We start from the raw sequence: 19,608 nt of genomic DNA, 5'->3' as shown, positions 1-19,608 counted from the left end.
CCTAAACATGTCTTTATCATACTGCACTTGCCATGTGCAGATATTGTAGGAAGACATTTTAAAATCCTTCACATCAAAAACTTTTGTTCACTAACTTTTTGCGTGATTTTGCAGAATCAGAAGTTGACTCAGGTGTCATCATGTGACATCATCAAATGTCAAGCATAAACATCCAGACATTATTCCCAGTGGTCTATCACATTTAATGAAATGTCATCTTCAATATGAGCAAGCACTGAGGTTAGAACCCCCTCTGATGATAAATGGTATTGATATTATGAATGCTAAATGCAACAATAAGCATATACGTAATACACTCTGTAAAAGAAGGAAAATTACTCCTAAAGGTAAATTCATCTGGGACAAGATTCCCACAGGTTTAGATTAGAAGAAGGCATGGTTACTCCCATACAAATTTTGTATCAACAATAAGTGCACATTAAAATTTTAAACAGTACATACCCAACAAATTTCCGTTTTTTTAGATATTGAAAACAAATGTGTTCAATGATGGACCAGAATCATTACAGCGTCTATTTTCCCACTGTGTGCATTCACTTACTTTTTGACTCGTATGAGGACTATATTACAGGTGAAACTAAAAACAATGTTATCGACTGTATAAATGTCACTGCATATTTCGAACATGATAAATGTACTGTCAAGGAAATTGTAAACTTATTGATCTTACATAGGAAATTCCATATACATAAGTGCAAAAACACATAGTCTCTCCCCAACTTCACTGGATTTCTATGTGAATTTGCCGACTATATTGTAACCCTTAAGCTTATTGCTTGATTTTCTTTGATGTTGTATAATTTCATATACTGTTCCTCCACAGTTTCATGATGACTAACTCTTTTGTACACTTTATGATGAGCACTTGTCTGCTGTATTTGTGCATTTGTTGTTGTCAATAGAAAAAGAGAGAAAAAAAAAGAATAATGCATCCAAAGTTTCAGATTTTTAGCTTCATTTTTTCCACCATTCAATGCAGCCATTGGGTTCCATTCATTTCCATATGAAAATCAATCATCATACTCTTGAAACATGAGCTTGTCACTTCACAAATGGCCCATTATATTATGTTCATTGGATCTTGTAGAGGGATTTCTTATTTCAACTTAGTCACAAAGACATTTAGTTTCTGTTTCACCTCCAAATAAGTGGTTTGAAGAGCTGTACTTGGAATTTGTCTGAAACGTTTGTCATCATCCAACCATTCATCATATTTGCCCTGTTGTTACATCTCTAGATATCAGCAATAAATAGATTGGAAAGATGGCCAAAAGTATAAAAACAAGTCCCATCAGGCTCTTCACAAGTTGTGCAAACTACGAAGGAAACCTGAAAGCTAGACACCCAAATCTGAGAGTTTTTCAGTTTTAAAATGTTCCTGTGGTACACTATACCTGTGCTATCGGAAAATATTTTAATTAGGAAAAAAAACAAGCAAACAGCTACAACTGCATGGAAAAATCCAAAGTGAGAAGCCGTGTGGGTGGTGGGTACTGTCAGTGTTTCTCACTGATCATAAATCATTCTCGGGCACAGCTGAGTACATGGGAGTCATCCATACAAAATCCAGCAAAGCCTGCTGTTCTGTTTTTTTTTTCTGCCATGACCTGGTCTGGCCTTTGAGAGATGTGCACTCATTTGACATTTTCGACAGAGAATTTTATGGTGCTCCTCCTTGCTTTGCTTTACAGTAACAAATCAAGCCCTTCAGACAGAAAGAATGGCTAACAGGGGAGAATGTTTACAGTTGGCAGCAAATCGATTGCTGACAAGATACTGTAGGTCTAGAAAATATTGTCTCCTAAACTTTTATGATGAGACAGAAAGTTGCAAGTTGCAACAACCCTACTTAATATTCCATAAATAAAAATGCAAACATTTGCCTTTTTGATATTTTAAATGGCCAAGTTTTATTTTCAAGTCAAAAAAGTATTCTTCCTCACAAATATAATTTCTTAACATACCTTTCTAATCCATGTATTTCTTTTACACTGCTGTCCCTCTCTTCTCTGGGCTTTCAGTCAGGGTTTTCCCTAATGGTAAAGAGCAGCTTCTAATGCACTTAATTTAGGCTACACGAAAAACGGAGCTCAGTAGGCTTGTAATCCACATTTTACACCCAGTCTTGAGTTTATAAAGGGAGCCACTCTAAAAGCCAAGGAAATGTCACAGGGAGTTGCAATAGTGCCGGCTGTGTAATGTGGGATCAAATGAGTGGTAGAATGACTGAGCAATTACGTATTTGTTGAAAGCTCATTTCATAGGTCTGTGCCCAATTGAAATATAATGAAGTGAACCATAGAAATGTGTGTGCGCTCATCTGAAATTTTTGTGTGCATGAGTATTTCTCCCCTCAGACACCTTCTTGGACACTTTTTATCAACTGATGTTTTCTCTTCTCCTCGAGAGCAAAGAAAACTTCCTCCTTGTCAAAATTTCTTTAACTAAGACTTCTTTTTGACACAAATCCTTGCTAGGACTCATTCCTGTGCTGACAGAATTGTATTTCCTTTCCTCTATGGGTGGACACTTACCCTTCCTGTGGAGAAAAGTGTGTGTGTGAGGACTTAATGTCACTTAAATTGTGTTGTGTTGGGCCAGCAGGCAGGTAATGAGCTAAGGTGAGAGATTTGTCCTCTCTTCAAATATTTCCACTTAGGAAAAAAATGATAATCAAAACAGAGGATGGGTATTGGTGATTGGCAAGCTGTGAGGAGCTTCTATTTTCTCAACATGTTTAGCCTCTCCTCTGTCAACTGCTTTGACAGCAGAGCATGTCAATGATCCAGTGAAGGGGCTCTGCACCTTGGCTGATGTCAGGGAGCAGCCAGAGGTCAGCCGTCAACTCGAGGGGTGGAGTTAGCAGAGAGAGGGGGTGGAGCCGGCAGACTGGCATGCTTTGCTAGCTGTTGCTGAATCCCATACGTGGTTTTATGAATGAAAGTGTTCTTTTATTTGTTTCATAACATCTATATCTTAATTATTAGTATTCAATCAAGATAATTGTGCTGCTGTCACTCGAATGAGGGCCACGTTAAGGTGTGCTGAAACAGCTGGCAAGGCACGTACAAGCTGCTACACGTGAGGTAGATGCATGCGTGACTCATCTGTGGGTTATTCAAAGGAAAATATACCACATATTACTCATGATTGTCATAAAGAAGTGCAAATTACAAAATCATGGACAGAGGTTGACATGATTAGTTTTTGTGGGCAACTAAAGTAAAATTAATCACACTTAGATGTTTTAATAAGTCTCATAATAAGAGTTATTCAAAAAGGTTATATAGTGTGAGTTAGACGGACATGGCAGAAATAACAATGCTATATAATAATGTTCTGTAAAATTAGTTTTACAAGGTGTTGTTTCAGAAATAAATACAAGCCTGTTGCCACAGAAGATATAGTGGATCAAATCATATCAGCTGTTGTTTTGCAAATTACGCTTCAGTAACACGAGAGGATGCATTTCAGCTCGTTTGTTGCTGCACTTTCAGTCCGTTCTCTGCTGCAGACAAAACCTTCTTTATACAGGACATGCTCAAGTGAGTCAGTTCCTCTTGACTTGCTGTCATAAGGCATCACAAACCACAGCTCCATGAAGAGAAGGACCTGCCAGCCTGCCAAGGGTTCATCCCTCTCCACCTGTTGTGGCACTGGTTGCTATAAACATTTGAGTAATTTGAAATGAGTATGCAGTACTGTAATGTTTCCTTCAAGATGTTATCTGCCCGCATCTGGCATCGTGCCATGCACTCTGGGTGTATTCACAGGCCGAAACAGACACACATACACATGCACGCGCCCGCACCTATGCACATAGACACACACACACACACACACACACACACATAGAGAGTTGGGAAAACTATAAGAAAAGGTGGATAAAAAGACAAAAAAGGAGGAAAATGAGAATGGGGAGTGCAACCAGGATGAGGAGATGGTTTCTCTGTTCCTGGCCCTGACAAGGTGAGCTCTCTTTGCCCTGAGGACTGACTGCACAAACAACATTACTGGCTAGTGAAGCAAAAGGAAAGGGCTCTGAGCCAACATTGAATATAGATAATTTCATAAGCACTTAAAGGTGATGAAACACAAAGGCATGGCAGATGGAGAGATACGTTGGTGTGTTTTATGTCTTATAATGTGTGTGTGTTAACTGACAAAAAAGACAACCAATGTTTTCTTTGACAATGCATAACACATCCTGAGACAAAACTGCTGTTATTATTTTCCTGGGTCATTTTGGTTGAATCTCTCTGTGTTAATCCTATTTACTGTTGAAGCTCAGTTCACTTATTTTGTTTGCAGATTGACTGTAGAAGTGTTGTGTTGACTTGTGAACTGATCCAGTTCTTTCAACGGTCATTAATTTTTTTCTGGACTGATGCCTACCCTAGGATGCACTGGGCAGAAGAAGGAAACATCCTGGCCATGGAAACGGTATGTCTCAGGTCCATATGGCTGGTCATATACTGGCAGTTTAAAGTGTGCAGTGGGCACACGAAGCAGCTGATGATTTCTGCTCCAGCCAAAGACACTGTGCTACTCCTTAAAGTTAAGTTTTATTGTGTTTTAAAAAAAAAAAATCATCTTGTCTGTTTTTATCTTTTTTATTTTCTTTATCTGTGCTTTTGTCCTGTAAATGTTAATGTTGTTTTTAAGCACCTTGTGACTCTGTGAAAAGCGCTACACAAATAAAGTTTACTTACTTACTTAATAATTATCAGAAAGACTGTCATAATTGGTGTCAAATTAAATCAAATGTCACTTGGCATGTGGTTATGGTAACATATAAACTTGTAGGCATATTTGTTTTTCTGGGGTGGGGAGGACATGTAACAGTGTTTCACAATAATTCCAACTGTATTTTGTCACTGTAGTTCATCTCTTTTGTTGCATGATGGACAGCATAATACTACTGTCTCTATAGTCTTTTATAAGCCCTGCAATGTAACAAAATCAGACTCATCATAATACTAGGATTAAAAAGCTCTGAAGAACATTGCTCTGAAAAAAGCTCTGAAGAACACTGCTGTTTCTTTTCATTGTCTTCTACATGGATCGTCAACTGATAAGGAAACTGACTTTTGCCTGGGTCATGTAGGATAATTTCTTTATTTTTAAATCTGGGCCCTATTTTCACATATTGAAATGACTAGTACATACAAAAAGTATTGATATCTGCGCAGAAGATGGCTTTAACATGTTACTTTGGGGCAGTTGTGCCCATCAAAAAGTGCTTTTTGCCACCAACAGGCTCAGACTGATAACATCATGGAAAGGATCCTCACCAGTGACACCCTTTGTTTTTAACTAGAAACAGAAGTCTCGCTCAAGGACAGTTTTTACCTACTCTGAAATCTCGTGAGACGTGAGTTGTTTCAGTCAGACGACACAAGTCACACCTGGAGAGAGGATTATGTTGTGCTGGAGTAATGTTCACAACAAACTCCTCTCCCTCATTTCCACCAGAGTTTCCTGGGTGGTTGTCACCGGGTGTTACTACAGTCTGAGCCTGTTGGAGACACAAAGAAGCACTTTTTGTGAATGTCATTTTGATGGGCTCAGTTATGTAAATGTTCTGTATTTAGCACCTTTCTATTCTTCTGACCACTCAAAGCACTTGTACACTACATCGCATTCACCGATTCACACACATTCATACACTGAGTGTAGTGCTCAAACAGAAAGTAACATTCCCATACATTCAAATTAATGGTACATCCATCAGGGACAATTTGCGGTAAAATCTGCTAGCAACACTTTGATGGTAAAATCAACAAATTAAGAAGCTGTTTTTGTCTGCCTGTCTGAAATAAGGACCTATTGTTTAAATAATTTTGAGAAGGACATCTTCCACTGTTATCACGGTTAACTGCATTATGTGCTGTACGAGAACGAAAAGTTTGACAAAAAGGTGCAACGTTTTTACAACATCACTGATATTAGGTTAAACCTATAATTCACATATATACACAAGTGACTGAACATTTTGAGTTACATTCGCATCTAAGGCTTGAGGAACCACAAGATTAGAAGTTATCAATACTGATGAAGCAAAAAGGGATCAATGATGTAAGATTCTTTTACATTTATAAGATAAATAATACATTCTAATTGTGTAAATATGTTTGGAAGACATTTATCGGTTATATAGAGATATTTCGGAACAGATATTTTGGGGCAGTTATGAAGGAGCTAAAACATGGAAATGTCAAAGGTCACATATCAAGCGAACTCACACAATCGTTTGAAGAAGATCAAAGCATTATCATTAACCCCTCGCATCTGTTAAAATGCATAATGGCAATGACTATAAATGCAGTCACAAAATGCATTAGGCAATGATGATGTTTTTCTTTCCTGTGGTGTGGGCGGGAATGATTCAGTTTCCATGATAAATAGGGACTAGGTGCTTCCTGATTAGCGACCAAACTGGAGGCGAAAAAAAGGGAAGAAGAGATGTAGAAATGATGAAAATGGCCTTACTATTAGGTTTGGGAATGATGAAGCAAAGGAACAAACAAACTTGTTGATCACCAAATGAAAGAACAAGAGGGACAGAAAAAAATTTCCACCAAAGGAACACGGTAACAGAGCCTCAGGAGGGATTTTCCTTGCAGTTGAGGGGCTTATTTGAATTGGATCTGCTGTTGATTGAAATGAATCGGCCCAATATCACAACTCCTTACAACTCGATCCTGGGGACAGATGGACGAGTCATCTGAGAGGACACTTTCTCTAATCCTCAGTCCTCTCATGTGCTGTGGCATTCTGGGATGTCAGAGAGGGAAGAAAGAGGATGTCAGAGACCGATGACCCTTTGGGCCCTCAAACGTATACACAGATATATACACGCACACACACACTAACTTACATACACACACACACAGATTCACCCAAGAGGCATTTGTGACTCTTGGCTGTGGAGCAAACTGATTTCACGGTGGACAGGAAAATGAGATCAAGAACAACAGAAAGGTGTAGAGGAGAATGTTTTCTTAGTTTTAGTTGCCATCCAGCAGTTGGAGCGGCAGGGTGCTTGTGTCAAAGGTCAGCTTGTCAGACGTAGTTATCTAAATGTGGCTTTGACCCCTGAAAGGGTCGAATTTCAGTGAGTCTGGAAAAGAAAATGCTTTTACTACTTTGAAGTATGTGATCACTGCTTTCAGTTTAATTTAAAGTAAATGTTCCTTTGGTTTTGTCTGATAGAAACAAACCAGAATACTTTTAGAGTTTTACATTATCTGAGATGAAAAGAGACAACATCACAACTATAATCTTTCTCATTTATATTAATGTAGATAGTAGCGGAACTGGACCTTTGTCTTGTGGGATCTTTTAAATTCAAAGCTATTCTTCTTTTCTTACAATTTCCGCTCTACTTTCCTTCTGACCGACTGAGCCACTAACCCCTGGCATTTCAATCCCCTCTCTTTCCACTCCCTGCTGTTAAATCACTCTGGTGCTGTCAGCACTATGGTTTCTGGGGCTCACATCCACTCATCCTTGTCAGCAGAGTGACCGCTCTGTGGTAAAGTTATGAGATGAACCGCTGTTGCAAATTTCTGTTATGACTGTTGATACAGTTAAATACACAAGGGGCATCCACTAATGCTGACTTCAAAATATGAGCACAACTGCAAATATATTTACTATTGTGAACTATTTTTGTTTCTGTTAGTAGGTAAATTGTTCTTTAGAATGTTAAATGACATAACATAGACATGTAAATAGTTTTTGCGGACATGATGCCCCTTCCCGTCTGTGTAACATGTAAATTTACAGTTTTTAAAAATGTGGCTGTTCTTAGAAATACAACTGTCTGTATATAAACGTGTTCCTTTGTGCAATCATGTAGTCATGCATAGTCACAGTAACACAAATAAATACAGATTAATGCTGTCTTGTAGGTGTCAGCCCAAAAGTCAGGATTCCACTTTGGAAACAACACATTCTCACGTCCAAGTCATCACATATGGACCCTTGGACAAGACCCCTTCCTGTCACTTTTTAACGCCCTGGGTTTCCCCATGTGGGGTTGTTTTCGGACGTGTATACTCCATGGTCCAGTTAGGAACAATGAATATACAACGTCTGGCCAAGTTAGCAATAATAAATATGCACATCTGGTTAAACATGAAAAAATTAAACAACGTTGTGAAACAATGCAAATAGCTTAGGTTTAGGCACCAAAACGGTTTGGTTAGGTTTAGGAAAACATCATGGTTTGGGGTAAAATAACTATGTTACTTACTTAGCTTACATAACTACTTAATTAACTTATATAGCTCATGTAACCTACGTAACTTATGTTGTCCTATGTTAACTTATGATAAACAAAAACTGGTGTCCTGGGTGAAAGTCCAGTTTCTGGCCCACCCGTCCACTCCAACCACCTCCTTACCTGGACTTTTCTTTTATTTATATCCTACACCTGCTTTCAGTGTTAATGAATGAAGCTACAGGGCTTCCCACAGTGCTTTCAACTATGACGCTAAGGGGCTTCTTAAGCTGATGATACACAGGGCAACATTTTGAGCAATGTTGCTGGGCAATCTTGCTAGTGGCAAGTCTGACTATGTTTTGAACGGATAGCGGTGGTGCGGGGTGGGTGGCGGAGTGGTGGGGGATAGGGATTACGGTAGCAATCTTTACTCATTACCAGTGACGGCAACGTTGCCCTGCATGATTGCTCTAAAAGTTGCTCTGTGTATCATCAGCTTTAGTGTGTTACAAACTGATAGCATCAATATGTGACTACTTGGGAGTGAGAACGGGTTGTCATACACAATGTTTCAGTTATGATGTAATATGTTAAAATACATTTAGCATGAAATGGTGATGCATTACTTTAGCTGGTATTCAGGGTGAGTCAGGAGAAGACAAGACACAATAGAGACTATTGTTCAGGGATGGCATTGGATGAAAACTAATGGTTGCTATCTTTATAAACACTGGCTCAAAACACATCTGGTATATTTCTATTAGCTTCAATGGCCATGCACAAAGAAGGCAGTGTTCCATGTTGACAAAATACGTGACAGATAAATGATTTACTCAGCCTTTAATACCAGGGCAGGGCATGGTGGATGTGCAGGCTGGATGACACACCAAAGAAAAAATATACTACATTTGTATTCACAAACCTTTGGACATTCACTTATACAAGCATGCATTTGACTGTACACATTTATCTGTATGCAACAGACCTTCAGTTACTGTTGCTTACAGCACGTGCAGATATAAGCTTATGCACACACAAACATGCACAATCACACATGCATAATGTTAATATTCTTGTATTACTCACACAGGTTATCGGGGCTTTGTGGAGCATGTGAGCACTTCATCGTAGGCTCTTGTCAGTTTGTAGGGTTACCCAAACAGAGCAGCAGCCAAGAGACACAGTGAATAACACCTGATACTTGTATTTTCCATTAACTGTCACCCCTGACATTCAACTCTTTCTGCAAATTGAGCAAAATTTCTTCACAGTAAGTTTCTGTCCAGATCGAAGCACATGTGAATGGCATGAAGCACATTTTTGTTTTGGCTATGTTTTGCTTTGAGAGCCCTGCACACAGACTTTGAGTTTAATTTAAATGTAAGTCTTTATCCATTTTACTCTAAAATTCCTGATGATTCAAAGATTAAATAAAAGTACTATGCTGGGTCTCTTAAGTGTTTTTTCCAGCAGTTCAATCAGTAAAGATCCCAAGGCTATTACACTACTCATTTATAAAAGCAGCATTAGGCCTGAGTTATTGAGAACAAAGGTCTTGCAGACTCCTCTGGCACAGTGCACACATAAATTATTGTTTTCTTAATTGGATTAAAACCTCAAAGTGAGTTTGGAGACCTCCCACATGCAGACAATGGAAAAAGCAAGCTGGATCATTGTAGATTTCCATCTCAGAAGGTCTTCAGTTTCTCAATAGCTATTAGACAAGGATCCTTGTTACAAATTCTTTTTTTATTGAGACAGTAAATCTATCATCTCTACAATACAGAAGGGAATAAACCCGTTTTTTTTCTTTTGCTCTCTTCCCCTCGGAAAAGATGTTTCATATAAACAAACAATTGGTATCTTCCCCATCATCTTCCTCAGTAATTTTCGTTTCTTTCTCCTCCTCCCTTCTACTTTGTCCCCAGGTGAAAGGAAATTGTTGGCACATGTACATGGGTTGTTCAGTCAGTCATGATGTACTAACCTCTCTGACAGTAATCCAGGCTGATCTGTGACTATGTGTGTATATGTGCACTTTCTGGATGTGTGTGTGTGTTTGTTTGTGAGAGTTTGGTTTGGGCACTTGTGTGTTGACAGCAACCTGCTGGGTGAGCTTAGTGCTCAGAGTGAGTTAAACGGATGACACTGTGACACATGTCACCAGAAAGCATCCTGTTCAGTCATTTGTAACTATTTAATGACACACACTCAGGAAGTTAATTAAACATATAGTTGAGTATTTGTTTATTTCTCTTTTGACACACCTGTTTAAAATGACAACTTTGTGAAAGCAGGTATGCATGCTTGTGAAATTAGGCTGAAGCTCACTTTTTTGGACTGTGTGTGGAAATAAGTGGATCAGTGTTGTGTGAAGAGCAAACTTGATAAATCTGGTTATTTTCAGTTCAAGTTCTGCCAGAGTTTTATTTGCTAGCTGGCCTTGAGTTTTTACCTTTTGTATGTTAATAGCTGGCCAACTGTCTTATTACTATAATGCCATAAATATTTATGTTATACAAAAAGTAGAACTTGACAACATTGAATTTAGAAAACTTAATATAAATTTTATGCTTTGCAGGTAATGCTATTTTTTGAAAATGTTTCAAGAGGTTAAACTACCTTTATTTTGACTATATAAATAATAAATACATTTATATTGACAAATAAATGTTTCATTAATATTCACAAAGATATAGATCTAAAACCTTGTTTCTGAGTGAAAAAAGACTCCAACAGTAGCAACATTACTACAGTTTTTTTTTTTTACCACCAAAGCTCTGAATTTGGATTTTGAATGTAAACTAAAACAGATTAAATAAAGACAGACATGGATGGATGAAAAAACAAACCCGTGCCTGTTTTTTTTCATGCAGGGCCAATATAGACATATTCAGCTCTCACACCAGCAAAGGTTTCCACTTGCTCATCTGAAGAACCCAATCCTCCCTGAATTACAGGGAGATTAGGGCTGGATTAAGCTGCCTCTGAGAATCCCAGCCAGAGAGCAGCTATTATATCCATCAGAGGAGACAGTGGGCCGCACCTGTTGCCACACAGCCCTATGGAAGGGGTCAGTTCAGGCCCAATTTATGATATATCCTGGATACTTTGAAATAACAAAACAATAAAAAATAGGTAGAATTCATAAGATGAAATTCTATGTTGTTTTAACCTTTTTTTATTTCAACTCCAAAGGAGCAATCTTACTTTAAAACACCATATGTGAAATGTGTTTTGAATTTTATAACATTACTTCATACCCTGGCAAAAGATGTCTCCAAGAGTACATGAATGTGGGTTTAGCCCAGGAGGTTCTTTATTGTCCCTGCAAGCACTTTACAACCAGCTGTGTGTGCAGTAATTCACTTAAATGCAATTATCTTGAAAAAGTGGACCATAAAAAAACGGCAATTTAAAGAAAACGGTGTCAAGAAAAGTTAATAAAAAGGGGAGTTATTTACATGGATAACTGTGCAAATGACTGCTAATGCTGTGGTAATGGAAGGGAGGTGGGAGTGAGCGCTCACAATTAACTACCCCTCTTAAAAGTGCTGCCGACTTGCAGGTGGAACATGCAGAGGCCTATTAATGTGTGCATCTTGTGGAAATAAAATATGAGAAGTTACTGTTTGCTTGAATTACTTGATCTTATAACATATTATGACACATATGGAGAGTTTTTAATGCAGTTGACATAATGCTGCGTAAAACAAATATTGCCGGGTGGACTCACATTATTGTCCCATGAGTGAAAACTTGCCGAGACAGAAAATTACGGGAATGTTAGATTAAGTTTTGAGATGAGATTATAAAGGATCAAAAGGGACATTTGCCGATCACATCCCACTGCTTTCCCAGGTCCACAATGCAGGTTACTCACCCTTAGGATGACTGCACCTAACTCTTAAATCCAAAGATATATTTAGACGGACAGTGACAGCGCTTTAGTCATGCCAAGATGGATTGAGCAGGCATGTAATGGTTTAGTCTTAATGCACTGCGGTTGAATTAGTGTGCCCCATAGCCCCATTCTGTGCTTTTTACTCTAATGTGATAAGACAAAATAAAAGGATATGAGATAGTTACTTCTCTTATAAAAATACCAAATTACAAGGCATATGTTGAATGAAATACTGCAATTACACCAAGCTGCTGCTGTAATGCAAGTACATTTGAAATAAGTGTGCAGTACTCAGGATGGGTGTATTCAACTGTCATCAAGCGATGGTATGACCACAGACAAATGCTTGTTCTCCACCAGGAACATGTAACCAGTTGTACTGTTCTCAAACACAACAATGCTATTGGGCAATGAATAAGATGAGACAATTTACAATGCTGTCAGGAGACAAACTGGACAGGTAACAGTTAGGAAAACAACCTGCAGTTGCTAAGGAACTGTCAAACAAACAGAGCAGAGAACAGAAGTGGTTGGGTGTAAATCAGCCTGAAGGGACAAGGGCCCAGTCACTGAAGCACACAGAGCCCGTTTCACAAGGGAGGACCAGCCAAGTATCATCCTGCGTGAAATACCAGCAACTAATCGTTTACCTTTTCCCTTCTCTCTCTCTCTCTCTCTCTCTCTCTCTCTCTCCCCCCCTTTCTCTTTCTTGTTATCTATCCATCTCTGTCTCTTTCTTCCTATGAAACAGGGCAGCGCCTGCAGATTCTTTTTTGAAACTAGTTAGCTCCTTGGTCAACATTTGTTGTTTTTGAATGTGCTATAAAAATAAGTTGACTTAAATGAGTTGCTTGATTACTTGTAATACAATTTTTTCCCGCTCTGCTTTATCAAATATATATGTGCTCTCTAACTCTCTAATGAATGAGTGATCAAAGCTCTCCTGTTAAATATAGACACCCAAAATCAGTTTCTACTGCAGCTCTTTTCTAATAATGATCGTTTTTCAAGAAATGTGGCAGCATCAAATTAGCCTGTCATAAATTTTAACTACTGCCCCATTTCACTTCGGCACGTGGAAGGTTAACAGTTTTATTTGACCCCATGCTTTTCACATTTGGGAAGAGCCATGCAGCAGCACATATGAACCTTACGCAGTGCGTTGACTTTCAGCTCACAGCATGTAATTTTCTTTCCGGTTAAGTTGCTTCGGCAGATGACAGACGAGTTAAAAGGGTAAAGTGAACTGAGTGTGGGATGTAGGTATCTGCTCTTAACTGTAGCCTCTCAGTATCACTGCTCGACTGAGGTGATACTTGCTCTCGGGTTTCGATGCAGTTCCACTTGACCGGGTAGACTGGGGACATTCCTCAAAGGAACAAGGCACACTTAAACACACTTGCACACACCCCTGTCACATGCTTATACACACAGGGACAGCAGCATCTCATAATGCGTTTCTCTTCCTGACATGTTAAGCTGAGGAATGTGCGTGAAAAGAGGGTCAAGGCCTCTGTGAGGCTTAGTGGCCTGTTTTTCAGCACGTCCGAATCATCTCACTGTGACAGGCATACATTAATGACCATACAGACACCTCCTGCAACATTTGCAGTTGAACTTTTCACTAGTTCTCCTCAAGCAGCATACTCTTGCAGCAGTAAATGAAAGGATATATTCAATGACTTTAATGGATACTATTCACAAAATGCATTTGCCGAGGGATACAAATCTTTTTACACGGACAATGATGACCTGACATCTTTTCAGCATTCGACACACGGCACCAGATAAATGATCAAGGAAGTAAAGTCTGAAATTTCTAAGGAAAGCATGATTACAGTCATTGTAAAATATTCTCATAAATAGCATGTACTATTTATAGGCTGTGTAGAAACAGATTTTATCAGGGCTGGCATGCAGGAAGCTTTACAGAAAAAAGGCAGCTATCACTAAATCTAAACAGTTAATTAGTTTATCCTTTCTGTACTGAATCCCACATGTTTAATTTTACTGTTTTGGTTAAAGCACAAAAAAAAGTTCTGCTGACTGCTTTTTTTGGTCACCTTATAGCTCCCCACCTCATGCGGGTTGGATGTCAACCCAGCTGCTGTCAATATCACTCGGCACCAGCGGCGTAGTGCCGTGCTGCAAAGTGAGCTAATGGGCCCCGCGTTACTTCATCACACTTCTAAGTGTTCCTCCATTTAAGAGAAGCCGGAATGACTGCAGAGGCACTAATAAAGCCATTCAAAAGAGAGAGCGTCCCTCGATATTACATGGCTCTACTTGTGAATCGTTGACAAATCTTTCCTAAAGGCCCAGGTGTATGCTTCAAATGGAACTTTCACTCCTCTGCTGCTAATTTAAATACTCTGCAACACTCTTAAAGAGACACTTGCAGATGCAATAGCTCGACTGAGCAAAGCAACATCAAGTGTAGATTTTTGGATTCCAATTTGTTGAAATGCTTGCTGTGTTTGAGAAAAAACTTCAAATCTCATAAAACTGAATTGTGTTTCATCAGAATTAATGAACCCTGCATACTGTATTGGGCTGCTTTAATCATCAGAATACATGAGGTTATTTTGCTCACAAATGAAAAACAGCAAAAACAGTAATATAAAAATTGGAGAATTACAGTCTTGTGTTACAACGCTAATGTAAAAGTTGATAGCTCAGTAATCACTGCGTTGCACTGCAGTAGAATTGTTCGGTGATACTCCTGTTTTTGCCTCAAGGTGTGCCCCCCACAATTCTACACAAGGAAGCATGTGTCTGAGGACCTGGGACAAATTCTTTAAGCACCATAAACCATGGAGAAAGTGCAACATTAATGTAAGGATTCACGGGGATGGAGACACCTGTCTGGTTGAAATGTGATATTTATTTTTTCTACAAGAACAGGAGCATCAATCATCCCCAGTTGAGGAGATACGTGCTGTATGTGAAATGTCGTAAGGCCCATGCATAAAATCCCTCATCACTATACCCTGAGAACTCCTTGCAGCATGCTTTTGGAGCTTGAGTTTTGCCTGTGAGGCACTCTGTGTCTATAAATTAAATAGCAATTACAGAACTGGTTGACAAAGCACAAATTTTGTGCGTGAGGCTTGACATTTTGGCATTGTTGTCAACACATAAGGCAAGGCTGTGGCTGGGTGTGAACAGTGATCTCTAGAAAAAGAGAGAGATATTGTGCTGCTACTTTATACTTGCTGCGCTTTGCTTAACAAAATCTTTGCTTCAAAAACATTTTTTTCCTTCAACAGCAGTCACTCACTGCTATTACAGCAATTCATCAGATGACTCTTAAAATAATCAGAGTTACAAGGAAACTATGCTGTCTTGATTTTGGATGCAGCACCTTAAGGCAATCTATCATGAAAACTGTTTTCCAAGTGCTCGATCAAACAGGTGACATCACTGCATTGGCATTGACCCTCAGGACTGGACATGCTCTGCTCCTTTCTCGCCAGGTGAATTGGAGGTTGTCTTTATTTTACAAGAGAGCTATGCTGTTGTTTTCCACTGCTCAATATTATTTTTCTGTCAGTGTGATGCCAATTTCTTCAGTGAATTCAAAGGATCAGATCTTTACCCATCAATACATGTCACTCATTTTTATGTTCCCTAAAAGCTGGCAAATCGGCACAGAGATGCAGGGGAATTTTGGAATTGTTGCTTAGGAGAATTGCACAAGAATAATAACAAAAAAAAGACCCTGCAGTTAATTTCAACCTGTTTTCACCTGGAGGCATCAGCCAAGGTCTCACTTGACAAGTTAAGAGCTCTCACAAATGTGAACTGTGCAATGTGCTGTGTTGGGAAGAAAATCCTGTCCAAACAATGAATAATGTTTGCCTTGTGCACATGTGCATAGTTGAGATTAACTAGAACCTTCTGAAAGCAATGTATACAGTATTAAAAGATAATTCTTACAGTAAATTTGATAAACCGATTGTGGACAGATTTGTGCTTGGATATCTCACTGTGCAAACAGAGTACAGTAAAGACTTAGCCTCAATCAACGGGCAATTTATCATCATGGAGCTTTATCATAGGCTGGTAGTAACAGAAAATGTTGTCAGAGACTGAGGAATTTACAATTGTAAGAGTTCAGTGCTCAGTCAGGACATCACTTATTGTAATGTGTTAATACATATTATATGTTGTGTCTCTGAAATGGTGTTATAACGTGAAATCCATCAGATGTCACAGGGTTTCCATTGGTTTATTTCGGGGGTGCATGGGCCTGTCTGACTGTACATGTGCTCAAGTAATGTACTTAAGTAAATTTTAAATTTTAAAAGTTATTAACAATTGAATTAAGTACTTGCATTTTATGCAACTTTTTCTTTCTACTTCTCTACATTTAAGTGTACGTTTTACCACACTACCTCTGACTTCTGTAGTCAACAGTTACTTTGCAGATTCAGATTATGCACGATAAACAAAACACAAAACATAAATAACTTCAGTAGTTAATGCAAAGTCAGTGCACCTTGATGACAAAAAATGATCTGACTGCTCTCAGTTCAGAAAGAAGGTAGCATGCTTGCCGAACAACAAAACTTTTGTTTGTTATATACAAAAGTTAGGGAACCCCAGAGATCACTGCGCGCCATAGGTTTGTCTTCCTCAGACCTACTCTCTTAAGAATTCTGTTGAGTTTAAGCAAAGCCATCCTTAGTATCTGCCTCGGGGCAAAGGGTTAGAGGAAAAGGAAGCAAGAAAAGCACCTATTCATAACAGTTAAAAAACAGAGCCCTTCCTCCAGGCCTTAGCCGCTGATAGACTTATGCCCATTGACTGATAAGGAGGAGGGCATCTTTCAGCGTGCATTCTCCTGCAGGGCTTACTTAGAGTGACGTACAATTCACCATTCAGCCCAGAATCTGGTGTTACACACATCCATCTGTCTCTCAAGTGGCACACATAAGGTGAGCAGTGGCACAAATAAAAGATAATCTGTCAATTTTTGCAAGGAGGAATGACAGACTGTCAGCTACAGGGCCAAATGTGGCAGCCATCAGGCAATGAAGTGTATTTAATGTTGTAAGAAAAACTGTACTAAATGTTTGCAACTGTGTGCAGTTGCTAAAAAAAAGACAGAAAGACACAGAGAAAGAAACTAAGGTGGACGGCAGCCAAGTGTTGTCTGGCACACATCCAGTTGGAATGATGTAATAGTGGGTTAAGTTGTTCAGTGAGCTACAGGAGTTGGAGAGAAGCCTTTTTATTTTCGGGGTGACTTTGCAGCAGGTGAAACATATCACTGGATTCGTTTCCCATTTATCCCTCAAGAAGGGGGAGAGCGCCATGAGACAACTCTAAAGAGGTGGTAGGCCATTAAAACACTCTCTTTCACCCTGTGTTTCTCTCTTTGTCTCCCCACTTTCTCAGTTTTTTACCTTTATTTAACATCTACAAAGTCACAGATGGTGTGATCAAGACACACTCCCCTTGTCACTCACCTAACACTTGAGCCCGATGAACAACAAGCATTGAACTTAGAGACAAAACTGGGGAAAAATACAGATTCTAAAATGATCTATCAATCTGAAGTTGCCAGAACGCTGCTGTGTTGTCTTCAATTTAGTCTGAACTAATACAGTACTAACATTGCCATACCCTATATTACCACAAAGAGGCATTGCATTGTGGCTACTAGTGGAACCCTTTTAAAACAAAGCAAAACAAAACCATGACTCCCTGTTTTGTCATTAAAGGAATAAACATATCAGTCATTAATTAATGCAATCAACAAATCCATCACCCAATCAATAAATTAACCCAAGTGTGACACATGCAAGCATTTATTATCCATGACCTTTAAATTATAACATTTCCTGCAGGTGCACGCAGAGGTGACCTGCTAAGGAAATAAAAACGTAGCTTATTAATTTGATTTAATGTGCTAACTACAAGAGTAAAAATCTCTGCAGTGTGTTTTTTGTCCTTGTAATTTTATTTTTGGAGTTACAATGCTTAGATAATGCATCCAACTCTGACATGAAAGCTGGTCAGCGTCGGTTTGAACAGGGTATATTTACACCAACCCTGAATTACACAGTACACATCAAATGAGTCACACTGCTGAAATGGAACTGTTTATACAGCAACTGAGAACACATTGTCTGATTGCAGGGTTGGATCTCACCAGGAAACTTTTTTTTTGACTTTGGAAGTTGAACAGTGTCATTGGAAAAATGAAAAACACAAACTTGGGAGGTTAAGTTGACTTATATTGTGATAAATTGTTTCATATCCCCACAAAAAAAAAAAAATGTCTGTTCACAATTCGCAAAATAAACAATTCACAATATGGTGTGTTCAAATTAATCAGTTAATTAATTAAGATCAATGACTTTGACTATTTGTCAGTCAAAGAGTTGTGACACAATGTAAAGCACATTGCTGCAACTGACATTGAGTGATTGTTTTAAATAACCTCCCAAACAGCGCTCAATTGACTACTCTGTCAAATTCCTACTCTGTAAAGTCTCTCTTCTGCTCACTCAAAGACAGTCCTGATCAGTGTGTTACCAAACAGTCAAAGTTACTACGGTAACATTTAAAATGACGGCATGCAAGATTGAATAAGAAATAGGATTTAATGTCAACAGAAAGAAGTGCCAGGTAGCCCAATATTACTTGTTGGTCGGCGTCTCGGCAGTATTTAAAGCCACTGATATTAATGGTGGTAGAGGGAAACATTATCCTTACGTCCTGTGGTTGAATTGAGCACAGAAACCAGAGGTCTGCCAATACATATGCAGTTAACTGTAGTCTAATATCCAAATTACATTATGGCACACTCAATCCAGCCGAGGGCTATTACTGGTCACAGGAGAGGACATGGGCACATTTGCGGAGAATGGATGCATTTATGAAGCAGGTCGTAAAAAGTTGGGTTTGGGGGGTGGTGCAGCAGGGTACTTAGAAATATCTGAACATGGGGACATGTCATTGCTGTAACTGCATTAAGTTAGCCTTTTAATCTGCATTGAAGTATGTTTACTTTTCAATTATGCTGAAGTAATGGGCTTCAATAGATCACAGTTGGATATTTAAAATATACCGTACTGAGTCTTAGATTATTTCAGAAAAATAAATTGAACAGACCTCTGACAGCTTGAGTGTGGACCTGTAAAAAGAGCGGAAAGAAATAAAAAAAAAATTCAAAGAGAAAGAAAGAACATTTAAAAATGACTAACAAGTCAAATGACTGTCCGTCTTATTTCTTTGCTGACATTTGAACAGTTTGCTTGGCCTCATTCAGAGAATATATTTCTGTCTATTTTTCCTGGTGATGGTGAGGCTTTACAACTTTTCTCCAGTGGGCGCAATTGGTCACTTTTACATGTAAATCTCAGACATATTTTTGTTCTCTCCAACAACAACAGAGACAGTCCGTACGTCCCCTGCTTGCACTCTTATTACAGTTGGACAG

This window comes from Micropterus salmoides, unplaced genomic scaffold (genome assembly GCF_014851395.1).
Source record: "Micropterus salmoides isolate LMB-PRFRI ecotype aquatic unplaced genomic scaffold, ASM1485139v1 Ms_hic_scaffold_3, whole genome shotgun sequence".
NCBI classification, from domain to species: Eukaryota; Metazoa; Chordata; class Actinopteri; order Centrarchiformes; family Centrarchidae; genus Micropterus; species Micropterus salmoides.
This window is presented reverse-complemented; position numbering follows the sequence as displayed.